Source organism: Typopeltis vanoorti, chromosome 25, assembly GCF_054136105.1.
Source record: "Typopeltis vanoorti isolate ZY-2024b chromosome 25, IOZ_Tvanoo_1.0, whole genome shotgun sequence".
Classification (NCBI taxonomy): domain Eukaryota; kingdom Metazoa; phylum Arthropoda; class Arachnida; order Uropygi; family Thelyphonidae; genus Typopeltis; species Typopeltis vanoorti.
In genome coordinates this window covers 43,906,681-43,919,347 of record NC_143573.1, presented here as the reverse complement: position 1 = coordinate 43,919,347, position 12,667 = coordinate 43,906,681, and the positions used below count along the sequence as shown (strand labels likewise).

At 36.4% G+C, this 12,667-nt stretch overlaps 1 protein-coding gene across 1 annotated transcript in view; it reads left to right on the top strand.

Moving 5' to 3' along the window:
• arr (low-density lipoprotein receptor-related protein 6) overlaps positions 1 to 12,667 on the top strand; it is a 351,307-nt gene that overhangs the window by 141,756 nt on the left and 196,884 nt on the right. The window lies entirely within an intron of this gene.

The following is a 12,667-nucleotide window of genomic DNA, read 5'->3' as shown; positions in this document are numbered from 1 at the left end:
CAAATGAAAAAGGGACGCTTTTTATAGTGAAGCTGTTGGTTAGCAGGTGATGTCTAGATGTACAAGGAGCATAAAAGCAGGCTAAAAAGCAAACATTAAGAACAGTGTGAGAGGAGATTGTTCATTTCACCAAAGGCAATTTAAGAGAATTATTCCACTTTGTGAACAAGAAGGATAATTATGAAAGCGTGATTGTGGTTGATGGCAGAAAATATTGCTGTTGAGGATATAGTGGTATATTGGGCTTATTTAGCACTTTGTCATTATATTTCATATTGGTGTGAAAGATGGTCTGCAGTACCAAGAAGGAAGACAAATGGGAACAAGAAGAATGAATCAGGCAGGCGAAGTGTTGAGTAAGCTAGATGATAATAGCACTGTGGTTAGATACTATATATTACTCTATGATTTTAGGGAGTGTGCAAAGAGGTTGACAATGCCATTGTCCTAGTGCTTTTACAAAGCTCTTGTAGTAAATAGGTAAGTTCTCACCAGAAAGAGTGTGCAAGCTGGTGCTAAGATAGATGTTTTCAATTTTGATCAGTCTGCATACCTGCAGCTGTGATTAATGTAATAGCGAAATTGGTTAGAACTAGAATACAAGGTTAGATTGATAGGTGTAAAATGTCTTTTGTGGCAGTCAACATGTTTGTAAGGTTTTGCTTTAACAGCCTACTTGCATATTTGGAAAAAATCACCGTATAAGTGAGACTTGTATATATCGATATTTTTGGACTAACAGAGGTATTTAATAGATTGTCACTTGGCAAAAGTTCACATGTAAGTTTACAGATATGGATAATAGATTAGTGAAGCTGGATAAGAGATTTGTTGTTTGTGTGACACCAGGAAGTTGTGTGTGGAGAGAAAGAAAATATCCCAGAAAAGGAAAATAACTAGTGGTGTGTCACAAAGTTCTATTCTTCAGCCACTGCTTTTCAACTTATTTGTTTGTTAATGATGTTTCATATGGATTGACTTAAAGTATTCATTTGTTTGTTTAAAGCAAAGTTGGGGAGTGTTATAAGGAGTATTGCTTATGTTGAGTTTCGTTGAGAAGATTTAAATAGATATGTTGGAGAAGAACAAGAGGCCGTTCCTGGAAGTTGGATAAGAGTGTGTGTGTGTGGAGAAAGGAGTAGATGTTTTTTATAGAGAGTGTTGGATCAGTGGAATATGTTGTGAATGTAATGTGTTGGAATGAGGTGTTTTTTTTTTCTTTTCAACTTGTACATTAGTACCATTGATTGTATTTTATTATCTTATTATTATTTTTTTGTATTTTTATTTATTTTTATATAATTCAGTAACCCAGCTGTAGAGTCCAAACATGAATTTTTTTCAAGCCACTTCAGGTTCCAGTAAATGGGACAATAGTCTCACACTGGGCAGTGAAATTTATCTCTCACTTGAATGAAAATTTCTTCTATTTGAATTTTATTTGCTAATTTAGTTATCTATTTTGTCTTCACAGTGATGTGTGATCATGTTTTTGAATTTGGAATTTTCATTTTATGTTTCAAGTACTACCATTTGTATGTCGAAAAAGCTATATCCAACTTCTAATGTACTTTAATTATATATACAGTATTTCCCCGAAAATAAGACCTAACCGGAAAATAAGCCCTAGCATGATTTTTCCGGATGCTTGTAACATAAGCCATTCCCCAAAAATAAGCCCCAGTTAAGATCGTCAGCCAGACAGATGCCTTTAGTATGTCCATTGCAACACACGACGGACGTATTGAATAATAATATTAATATATAATTAAATATAAATAAATAATATTATTGGCATTAATACTTAAAATAAATGATAATATAAGTTATAATTAAGTATTTGTAAATACCCAAGCGGACGCCCTTGGACGAGAGGTAAATGCCTATGTAAACAGATGAACTCAAGACTTATTGCCGAATGAACAATCGGAGTACAATAAATGAATAAATGTAGATTGTTGTACATGAAAAAATAAGACATCCCCTGAAAATAAGCCCTAATGCGTCTTTTGGAGCAAAAATTAATATAAGACCCAGTCTTATTTTCTGGGAAACACAGTATATTAAAAAAAAAAAAAAAAGGTACTGAAGACTGATTTATCCTTTTGATACAAGTAATAATGAATGTATATTTATTCATTTTATTTCTTTTAATTTGAAATGACTGTGTTTTAAAATATTGCTTTGATTGTGGATGCTTAAGAGAGTGGGGAGGAAGGAATGGAGGGAAAGGAAGGAAGGAAGGATGTTTTTCTTTTTCTTTTTTTAAATGCAAACTTCATAAGTTTGTGCTTGAGGTATGTTCTTAATTTTGTAGGGTTCACACTCTATTACTCATTATTTCTTACAGTTAACATACATGTCCTTATTATTATGACTGAACTAGAGATAGTTTGGCTGAGTGGTCTAAGGCGCCAGTCTCTTCGGAGGTGTGGGTTCAAATTCCACCACTGCCTAACTATTTCGGTACATGGAGATGGATATAGAATTGATGAGGTGGATAAGAATGGTTGATGCAGTGATATCAGAGAGTAGTGTATTCAGGAGTAGAGTCTGAAAGAAGGTCTGTGACTAGTCGCGTTCTACAGGGTTCTGTTCTTGGACTGCTGCTGTTTAATTGCACACATTAATATAGGAAATGATCTGAGAGGAACTATTCAGTTATTTGCTGATGATGCAAAGTTGGGTAGAGCAATAGTTAATACAAATGATGTTAAAATAAATTTAGTTTAATCCTTTATCCAAGTGTAAGCAAACAAAGTTTGTGCCTGAAGTATCTTCAGGACTGAGGCAACTCGTAAAAGTGAACCAAGCTCTCATCACTCTGCCATGATGGGATGATGTTAAAATTTTGTAGGATGATTTGGATAGACTGGCAGTCTGGGCAAAAGAGAACGGATGTCAGTTTAATGTGGCAAAGTGTAAGGTTATGCATTTTGGGGTGAAAAGATTAGCAGCAGTATACTACATTGGTGGAACCGTACTTCAGGAAATTGACGAAGCCAGTGACTCTTGGGTGTGTTAGTGAATAGAGAGTTAAAGTTTAGGGGCACATAACAAAAGTGGCTAAAACAGCTCATCAGATTACTTCGTTACTGAAGAATACTTTCACAAAAGAGACAAGCAGATTATTTTATTATACAATGAAACTTGTGGAGAATTCATGACTAAACAAAACACATGTAATAATCACAGTAATAAGTTTTAATAAGCAAATATTTCATCCTAAATATCTTAGAACATCGTCAGTACAGTTAATTCAAACGATGTTATTCCTAGTATTGTTTGAATTAACTGTACTGATGACCTAAGATACTTAGGATGAAATATTTACTTATTAAAACTTATTACTGTGGTTATTACGTGTGTTTGTTTAGTCAAGCAGGTTATTGTTCCTCTTTATTGAGCCTTGATAAGACCCCCATCTTGACTACTGCACACAGATCTGGTCACCTGGGTTTCTTGGCAATGAGGAAGAGGTGGAGAGGATTCTATGGGATGAACCTTACGAGAACAGGTGGAAGATTTGTTGGTTACAGAAATTTGTTGACAGGCAAAAAAGGGGTGTATTGATCGAAACCTACAAATTACTGAAGGGTTTTTTACAAAATTAATTCAGAGGAAATTTTTCAGAACAGGTCTGGTGGTGGGAGAACTGGGGTTATCCTTGGAAACTGAGTAAGAGTGTAGTTAACAAGGGTGTGAGAACTAGGTTTTTTGCCTTGAAAGTGGTGATTGAGTGGAATAGGTTGTCAGAATCTGTTGTGGGTGCCATGACTGTGAATCAGTTCTAAGCAAAGTATGATGGATACTGTGCAAATGTTGGATAGTGCTTGACACGATGTTTAGGGCCTCTCTCAATGAGTCTGACTCCTTGGAGTGGCCTATAATAATAATAATGATACAGTATATCTAGCACACCGATTAAAAGAAATGAAGAATTACACTACCTGGCACAGAATTTTGCACTTAATGGTTTTGAACCCAAGACGATCAAAAAAAAATTCTTAATACATCTCCTACAACTCCCTTAATTAAACAAGATTTCAAGAATGCAGTCATGCTGCCGTACATCAAAAATGTCACGGACAAAGTGGTGGCTATGATGCTCTGCAAGCAACCTAAATTTATGGTGGCTTTTCTACCTTCACAAAAAATATCAAGATTCCTACATCCACCAAAAACACTGCATCACCCCATGAAAAAACCGTGCGTCTATGAGATTCATTGCCCTTGTGGCATTTGTTATGTAGGCCAGACAGGAAGATTTGGAGAGATCTACTTGTCTGAGCATGTAAAAGATATCAAAAAAAGAAGGGAGCATGAATCAGGTTTAGCATTCCACATAGCCACTACTGGCCATCAAGTACTCTGACAACAGACAAACATGTCACATATTGATAATAATTGTTTCACAAGAAAATTTAAAGAAGCCATACAATTGCTTAGGATAACTACACAGTGCAATAAAAATTAGGCTTGATTTCACATCAAGTGTGGTCTGCCATGGACCTAGGATATAGCACACTTGAATCACAGAACATGACAACAACTAGCAATGTTCCAAAATGCATACATTAATGAATATATCATTTGTATTCTGGTTTCTCAATTATTTAACAGTTGCTAAGTTATTAAAAGCATCTCATCATCAAATTCCTGCCATGTACCCTCAAGGGGTGTACAGGATATGACAGTACTACATGAAAAAAAAATTACATCATTACTAACTTCCTATCTACAATTTTCCTCCAAATCAGTCTGTTACTTGTTAAGACTCAAACGTTATCAGATCTTATATTTCTATCTTTTAAGGCACTTTGTACCGTATCAATCCACCTATATCTTGGTCTTCCTCTGGGTCGTTTTCCTGCCAACCTGGCAGAGAAGACTTGTTTTGCCAATCTTTCTTCGCCCATTCTGTTTAAGTGACCATACCACCTGAGATTAGCTCTGCTAATGCATTCCTGGATGCCGACAATGTCAAGTTCTTTCCTAATATCCTTGTTTTTAATATGATATTGCCATTGATGCCATCTCTTCACGCCTATAATCTTTCTCAGGACTCTCATATCTGCGGTCTCTAGTCTTTGGTCAAGTGTTTTACTTCTGACCCAGCTCTCAGATCCATAAGTTAAAGCTGGTTTGAACACTGTCTTGCATACAGCTAATTTAGTGTTCCGACTAATTTTTCTCCTATTCCATATGAATTTATTCAGTTGACTTTCCACCATACCAGCTTTGCTGATTCTTTTATCTATTTCCATATTTAATATATCTTCTTCACTAAAAATCGTGCCTAAGTAGCTGAAATGTTTTACATGTTCCACAGGTTCTCCATTCACAACACAGCTGACATTTTCAATGATTCTGCCTATTTTCATTGTCTTTGTTTTTTTATTGCTGACCTTCATACCATATCTATTACAACAGTTATTCAATTTAGTCAGAGAATCTTGCAGACTTGTAGCGGATTTATTTAGAAGTATAATATCATTCGCATAAAGCAAAGAGCTGACTTTAACATCTCCAATTCTGATATCATGTTTAATACCACTTTCCTTCATAATGTGATCCATATAGATAATGAATAACAGAGGGGATAATGTACATCATTGTCTCACACCAGATTTAACATTAAACCATCTTCCTGTACTTCCTTCATTTCTAACTGCTGACTTACAACTCAAATAAAGATTAAGTATTGCTTGATATAATGCCCCATTGATACCATATAACTATAGCGTATTGAATAGCTTCTCTCTTGGCACCTTGTCATATGCTTTTTCCAGATCTATATAACTTGAATACAAATCTTTGTTATATTCCCATGACTTCTCAACTGTTTGTCGTAAAGTGAAGATCTGATCCTAACAGCCTCTATTTGGCCTGAATCCAGCTTGTTCTTCACCAAGCTTCTCTTCCACAATACTTCTCAACCTTTTCTCAAGTACACTTGCATATATCTTACTAGAAACACTCAGTAGAAAAATACTCTGTAATTTTCACATTTAGTTTTATTTTCCCTTTTTATATATGGGTACTATGAGAATTCTACTCCAATCACAGCCTTCACAGAGGGAATTCGTCCCTCTGTGCAGGCCTTCTGAACTATGCAGTGCAGGCAATGTAAAACTTTTTTACCACCATACTTTAGCATTTATGATCGAATATCATCTACTCCTGTTGCCTTTCCACATTTCAGGCTTTTGATGGCTTTTTCTACTTCTAGTATGGATATTTATTCCTGACTGCATGCCTGGTCAGTGTTTTTTTACCACTGTTCTGTCATCTCTGCTTGTTTCATTTAGCAATTTTTCAAAATAATTACTCCATACTTCAAGGATATCTTTTTTTTTTCTCCTGTTTTCATGTCACCTTTATCATTTCTAATTCATTTTACAGCCTCTTTCTTTCATTTCTGAGCTTCTTCAACCTTCAGAATATCTTGCCACCTTCTTCATATTTATTTTCTATGTTCTTACCAAAGTCCTTCCATGACTTTTGTTTAGCTAGTTTTACACAGTGTTTAGCTTTCTTACATTTGTCTCTGTATTCTCTAAGAGCACAAGCTGACGTATTTGCCAGGAACTTTGATATGCTTTCTTCTTTTCTTTCATTGCGTCTTTAACTTCCTGTATCCACCATGGAGTTCTGATTTTTCTATCCTTACAGACAATCTCACCACATGCCTCGCTGGCTGAATCAATCAGTGTTTTCTTCAGGGCTTGTCACTGAATCTCCAAGGTTTGTTTCCTATTCTCAAACTCTTTCATTTTTTCTTCAATAATCTTTGTGTATTTTACTACAGTTCACATCTGAGAGCTGCTCAACTTTTATTCACTTTAAAACTTTCTTACATGTTCTTGTTTTCAGTATGATATTCAATTTTATCCTGCTCAAGAATAAATGGTGATCACTTCCAATTTCAGATCCTCTTTACACTCTGGTGTCCTGCACCAGTTAGAAAACATTGCTATCAATAATAACATAGTCAATGAGACTTTTCTTATTCCTTGCCTCTTCTCTCCATATGAATTTGTGCACATTTTTATGTTGGAACATGGTGTTAGTAAGAACCAGTCCATGTCCTGATCAGAAATCCAACAGGTATTTGCCATTATTATTAGCTTTGCTCTTTTCTCCAAATTTTCCCAAAACATTTTTGTATATCTGACAATCACTTCCTAATCTGCTATTTAGATCCCCAACAAGTAGCAACTTTTCCTTTTTCATTGTGTCAGTAGCTTTCTCTAGAGCCTCAAAAAATTCCTCCATTTCTACCTTAGTAAAGCCTTCTGTGGGACCACAGGCACAAATAAGTCTCATTGTCCAGTTCCCCATTCTCATATTGCCCACATTGCTCTGCTTGAGACCGCCTGCCATTCAAGAAGAATACTTCATATTTAGTGTTGAATACTAGGGCTACTCCTTCTTTTCCTTGATTGTCATTGCCTGAATATAACATTTTGTATTTATTGCTCAGAAAGATCTCACCAGTTTTTGCCTTTTTTGTTTCAGTCACTCCCTATTATGTCGATCTGGTACTTATCCAATTTCTCAGCTAGCTTTATTTCTTTGCCATTCAGGCTTCTTATGTTAATAGTATCGATCTTGAACTCTGGTATGTCGAGTTGGGGTGTGTTTTCAGATTTGTTCCACTAGCTGACTTTTCACTGTTTGCCCGGGTTTTCTGGCAAAAACAATGGGGGGCCTTGTTTAATCGTGCGATGCCCCAGCATGAAATTCTGTCATGTTCTATCATACTTTTTTATTTTGGTTTAAGCCAGTAAGAATACAATTTGGTTGACTAAATCCCAAACTGCCAGTCCTTCCTCGTTCGTTCAGTATCCAGGTAGATACCTAACAAGGTGCACCACGAGAAGGTGAGGAATCGACCATTAGGTCAGAAACCCTGATCGGTTCTCCTTATTCCTTTGAAGGCTATATGGAGGTCTCCTCTCAGTTATATAGCTTTGACCCTTAGAACCCAAAAAAAATTAAATATTTGAGGTGTAAAACGATTGTACTTTTGGATGAAAAACATGTAAAATTAAACAAAATATGGAAAAAAAACAGCATTTCAAAAAGCGTTGAACTAAAACTCTAGAAAACATTACTATACCTACAGCAGCGTATGGATCTGAGACTTGGACACTCAATCAGAAAGAAATACAGAAAATCAGAGCATTTGAAATAAAATGCTTAAGAAAAATAACTCATTGGTCAGAACACAAACCAAATGAGCAAGTCAAATACGAATTAAACTATTGTGAAGATATCATAGCTATAATTCTTTAACAGCAATTAATATGGTTTGGACACCTCCAGAGAATGTCCTTTTAAAGATTACCAAATATAGTCCTAAATGGAATCATTTGAGGAAGATTATTATTATTTGACACCTCCAGGGAGTCGAAAGGCTCATCGAGGGTCGGCACCTGCTCTACAACTCTGTCTCCGCCACTCAATCCATCAACTGACCACAACTACACCAACGTAATCTAACGTCGACCACCAGCACCAATATTTCCACAGACAATCAAAACATCCATGCCCATGGCGGGATTCTAACTTGCAGCCTTTTGGCTGGAGAGCGGATATGCTAACTACTCAGCCAGTCAGGCTGGTGATGAAGATGATCAAGTGGTAGACAAAAAAGAACTTTGCTACAGTTTTTGATGGAAAGGTCACAATTATCCTTCAGAGAGATGACAGAAACAGCCAGAGATAGAACCAAATGGCAAAGATTTACACATAGGGATCAGCCCATCATGTGACTTATGAGAAAGAATTTTGGAAGACTTGGGCTGCTTCCAAGAAATCATTTAAACATACATATATATATACATACATCTTCAAGGCCACCTTTCCTAATTGGGTTGTGGGGGCAACAGCTGCAAGTGGAACTTCCAATAGTCACGATACTCTGCCACCAAGCTCAGGTGTTCTGGTGGGATTCCCGAACGTGTTCACCCAAGGTTTTGGTTATAATCTATCCAGCGAGTCCTTGGCCTCCACGTGGCCTCCCACCCTCTATCTTGGCAAAGAGGGCCTGCTGAGGGAGCCTCTCTTGTGGCATTCTGACCAGGTGCCTGTACCAACGTAACTGTGATCTCTCAACACGGAGAAGCAACGGTTGAGTATTGAGGGTTTCCCGAATTGCAGAGCTTCTGACTCTGTCGAGTCTTGTCAGCCCCGCAACCCCTCGAAGGAACGTCATTTCAGCCGCTTGGATTTGTGTCTGCATTCTTTCGGTCATTACCCAACTCTCATGACCATAGGTGAGGATGGGGACATAGATTGTATTGAAGACAGCCAGCTTTGCCTTCTGGCTTAACTCCCACTTCAATACTACCGAACGGTCAAGCTCCCACGATATTGAGCTTGCTAAGCCAATTCAAGTATCTAGCTCTACGTCCCATTTTCCATCATTTCTGTCGAGTCTTGTCAGCCCCGCAACCCCTCGAAGGAACGTCATTTCAGCCGCTTGGATTTGTGTCTGCATTCTTTCGGTCATTACCCAACTCTCATGACCATAGGTGAGGATGGGGACATAGATTGTATTGAAGACAGCCAGCTTTGCCTTCTGGCTTAACTCCCACTTCAATACTACCGAACGGTCAAGCTCCCACGATATTGAGCTTGCTAAGCCAATTCGAGTATCTAGCTCTACGTCCCATTTTCCATCATTCGTGAAATATGGACCCAAGGTATTTAAACTTCTCCACCTGCCTCATTGGGACTCCATTTACATGTAGAATGCACTGGGATGATTGTCTTGAGACCACAAATGTTTCAGTTTTGGCCACACCGATCTTCATTCCCATGTCTGCACAAACAGCTACAAACCTATCCAGGTTCGCTGGAGGTCATCTGCAAAAAGCAGATCCAATGCTACATCTTCCAATTCTGACACACTCACTGCCTCGGCTGTGCCTATCAATCCAGTCCATAAATATTATGAAAAGGAAGGGTGACAGAAGAGAGGGATGAGTGTCACGAGGGGTCACACCCTTGGCAGAGTCCAACAGAGACTATGAAAGGTTCAGACTTTGTGCTGTTTGCCCTGACACAAAACTCTGGGCATTCGTACATGGACTTGATGGCAACTAATAGTTGGCCATCCACTCCATACTCCTGTACTACTTGCCAAAGCTTATCCTGAGGAATCCGGTCATATGCCAAGTCCACAAAACATGTGTAGACATTCTTGGCATATTCCCAAGATTTCTCAAAAACTTGCCTTAAAGTGAAGATTTGGTCAGTTGTGCTTCTACCAGGACGAAAGCCACATTGTTCTTCCTGGAACTTTGACTCAACTATGCTCCTACACCGTCTTTCCAAGCACCTAGCATACACTTTCCCAGGCGGGCTGAGCAGAGAGATGCCACGATAATTACTGCAATCCTTCTGGTCTCCCTTCTTGAAGACTGGTATTATTATTCCTGTCTGCCATTGCTTTGGTGCTCGCCCAGATATCCAAGCAGCCTGACACACTTGAGTCAGCCAGAGAACACCATCATTTAAACTTTATAACCAAATATAATCACTACCCCCTTCCCTTTTCAGGTTGTAATTTTATTGCATGTCATGCTGCTCTTAATGCAGACCATATTTTGTATAGTTTTTCTGTTCCTTTTCTAAACTTAACACTTCAAGATGTTTGTCAGCTTTCTCATTAATCAGGTGATTAACTAAAGCACATTAATTTCTGTGCGAAGGGTCTGGAAAGTTCTGATAAACACCTAGAACAAAAATGATATTAAAACAGCTGGTATAACCACAAGAAAGACTACTAGTAGCAGAGTTATGAAGGTAACCTATGTTCTTATATCCTCGTATGTTCTTTCTTGTGGTTATATCAGTTGCTTTAATATCATTTTTGTTCTAGGCATTTATCAGAACTTTCCAGACCCCCTCCCCCCCTCCCATACAGAAAGTGAATTTGATTACAGAATGGATTTTGTTAATAAAAAACTAAATAAATAAAATAAAAACTCAGAAAGGGTTAAGAAAAACAGAAAAGTAGCCACATGGTGATGATATCATCTGTATACTGCAACCAGGTATTTGTTGAGATATATGAAGTCATACACAGCTGACATGCACTATAGCATACACCATTATAAAGAAACAAATAAAATTGCTGACCAAATCCTTATAGGTACATTGCTGTTTTAAGGGCAGTTCACTCTAGCAAGCTATCCGTTATAAAAAAATTATTCTGCGATTCCAGTGAGTTTACGACAGTGATCTGTTATAAAAAAATTATTCTGCAATTCCAGTGAGTTTATGACAGTGACAGGCAACTGTATCACTTTTTGCAGCAAAGAAAAGAAGAGCACATTGCATATCTTCAGTTTTTTTTCATAGTGTTGATTGCTTCAGCTTATAAAAAGCTTCAGGATGCTTCTTATAGAGATCAGGGCTATCTATGTTGGGTGAATTGAGTGTATTTTGAAGATCAGATTTACAGAATGAGACATCAAAACTAAAAAAACTAACTAAGCAGCGGTTTTCCTCTAATGGAAGTTCTGTACATTTCTTTCAAGTAATGTGCTCAAAAATCCTTCAAATTATTCATAATAGACTGATATCAGGCTGTCAATTTTCTCACCATATATCAACATTATTGACTTGATAATGAACAGAAGTTAGTGTGTGTCTTCAGTTCCCTTCAGATAAAAGACCAATCTTAGAAGATGACAATCTCCAAATGCTGCATGCACAAAATACCGTATAAACATCTGACCTTGAGAGGCAGACGAATAGCCATTTATGTAGCGTGTGATTTTCTTTGTTTTTTTTAGTTCATTTCATTGCATTGTTTATCTGCTTAGATAATGTCATCTTAATTCTAAAACATTGGTTTGTACATAATGCATTTTGTTATTAAGGTGAATATTACTTATTCAAATTTTATTTTATTTTATTTTATTTTTTGGAAATACTTTGCAAAAAAAAAAACATGAAATCCTGGGTGTGTATGTGAAAATTTTTCATTAATTATTATGCTGAAAATGTTTGAGGTATTGTGTTTGTTTAGTCTCAACCCAACCCTAGTTAATAATTTATTATTATTTTTTTATGTCATATATGAAAATATTAGGACTTAGGATAGTTTGAACCATACTACTTTACTTTATTCATATGTAGATAAAACATTCTCATCAAGTGTTCTTTATATTACTTGTGTCTTGTTTAATTTTAAATTCATACTGAAAATGCCTTTGATACTTGGGTGAAAATTTTATACAATTAAATTCTAACATAAGTGTTTTTATTGAATTAAGTTTTATTTATATATATGCATTTTATTGTTTAACACACCAGAAAACTTTGGCTTATGTCATGTTGATTCACTAGGAGGTTATGATAATTTCAGAAATAAAAATAACAGTGATAATATCCATTTAGTTAAATAAAGAATATATATCTACAGCTCAGTTAACATATTTAAGCCTCATAAAATCACTGTATCTTGTAATTTTGCACAAGATATCAGATTCTTTTAGTATAAGATTCTACATTCTAAATATGTGCTCAAATAAATATCACTCTTTTCTTTATAGTATTTATATATATATATATATATATATATATGACAATTCATTGACTCGGTTGAAATATATATTGTAAAATAGAGTTGAATGACTTAAACCGA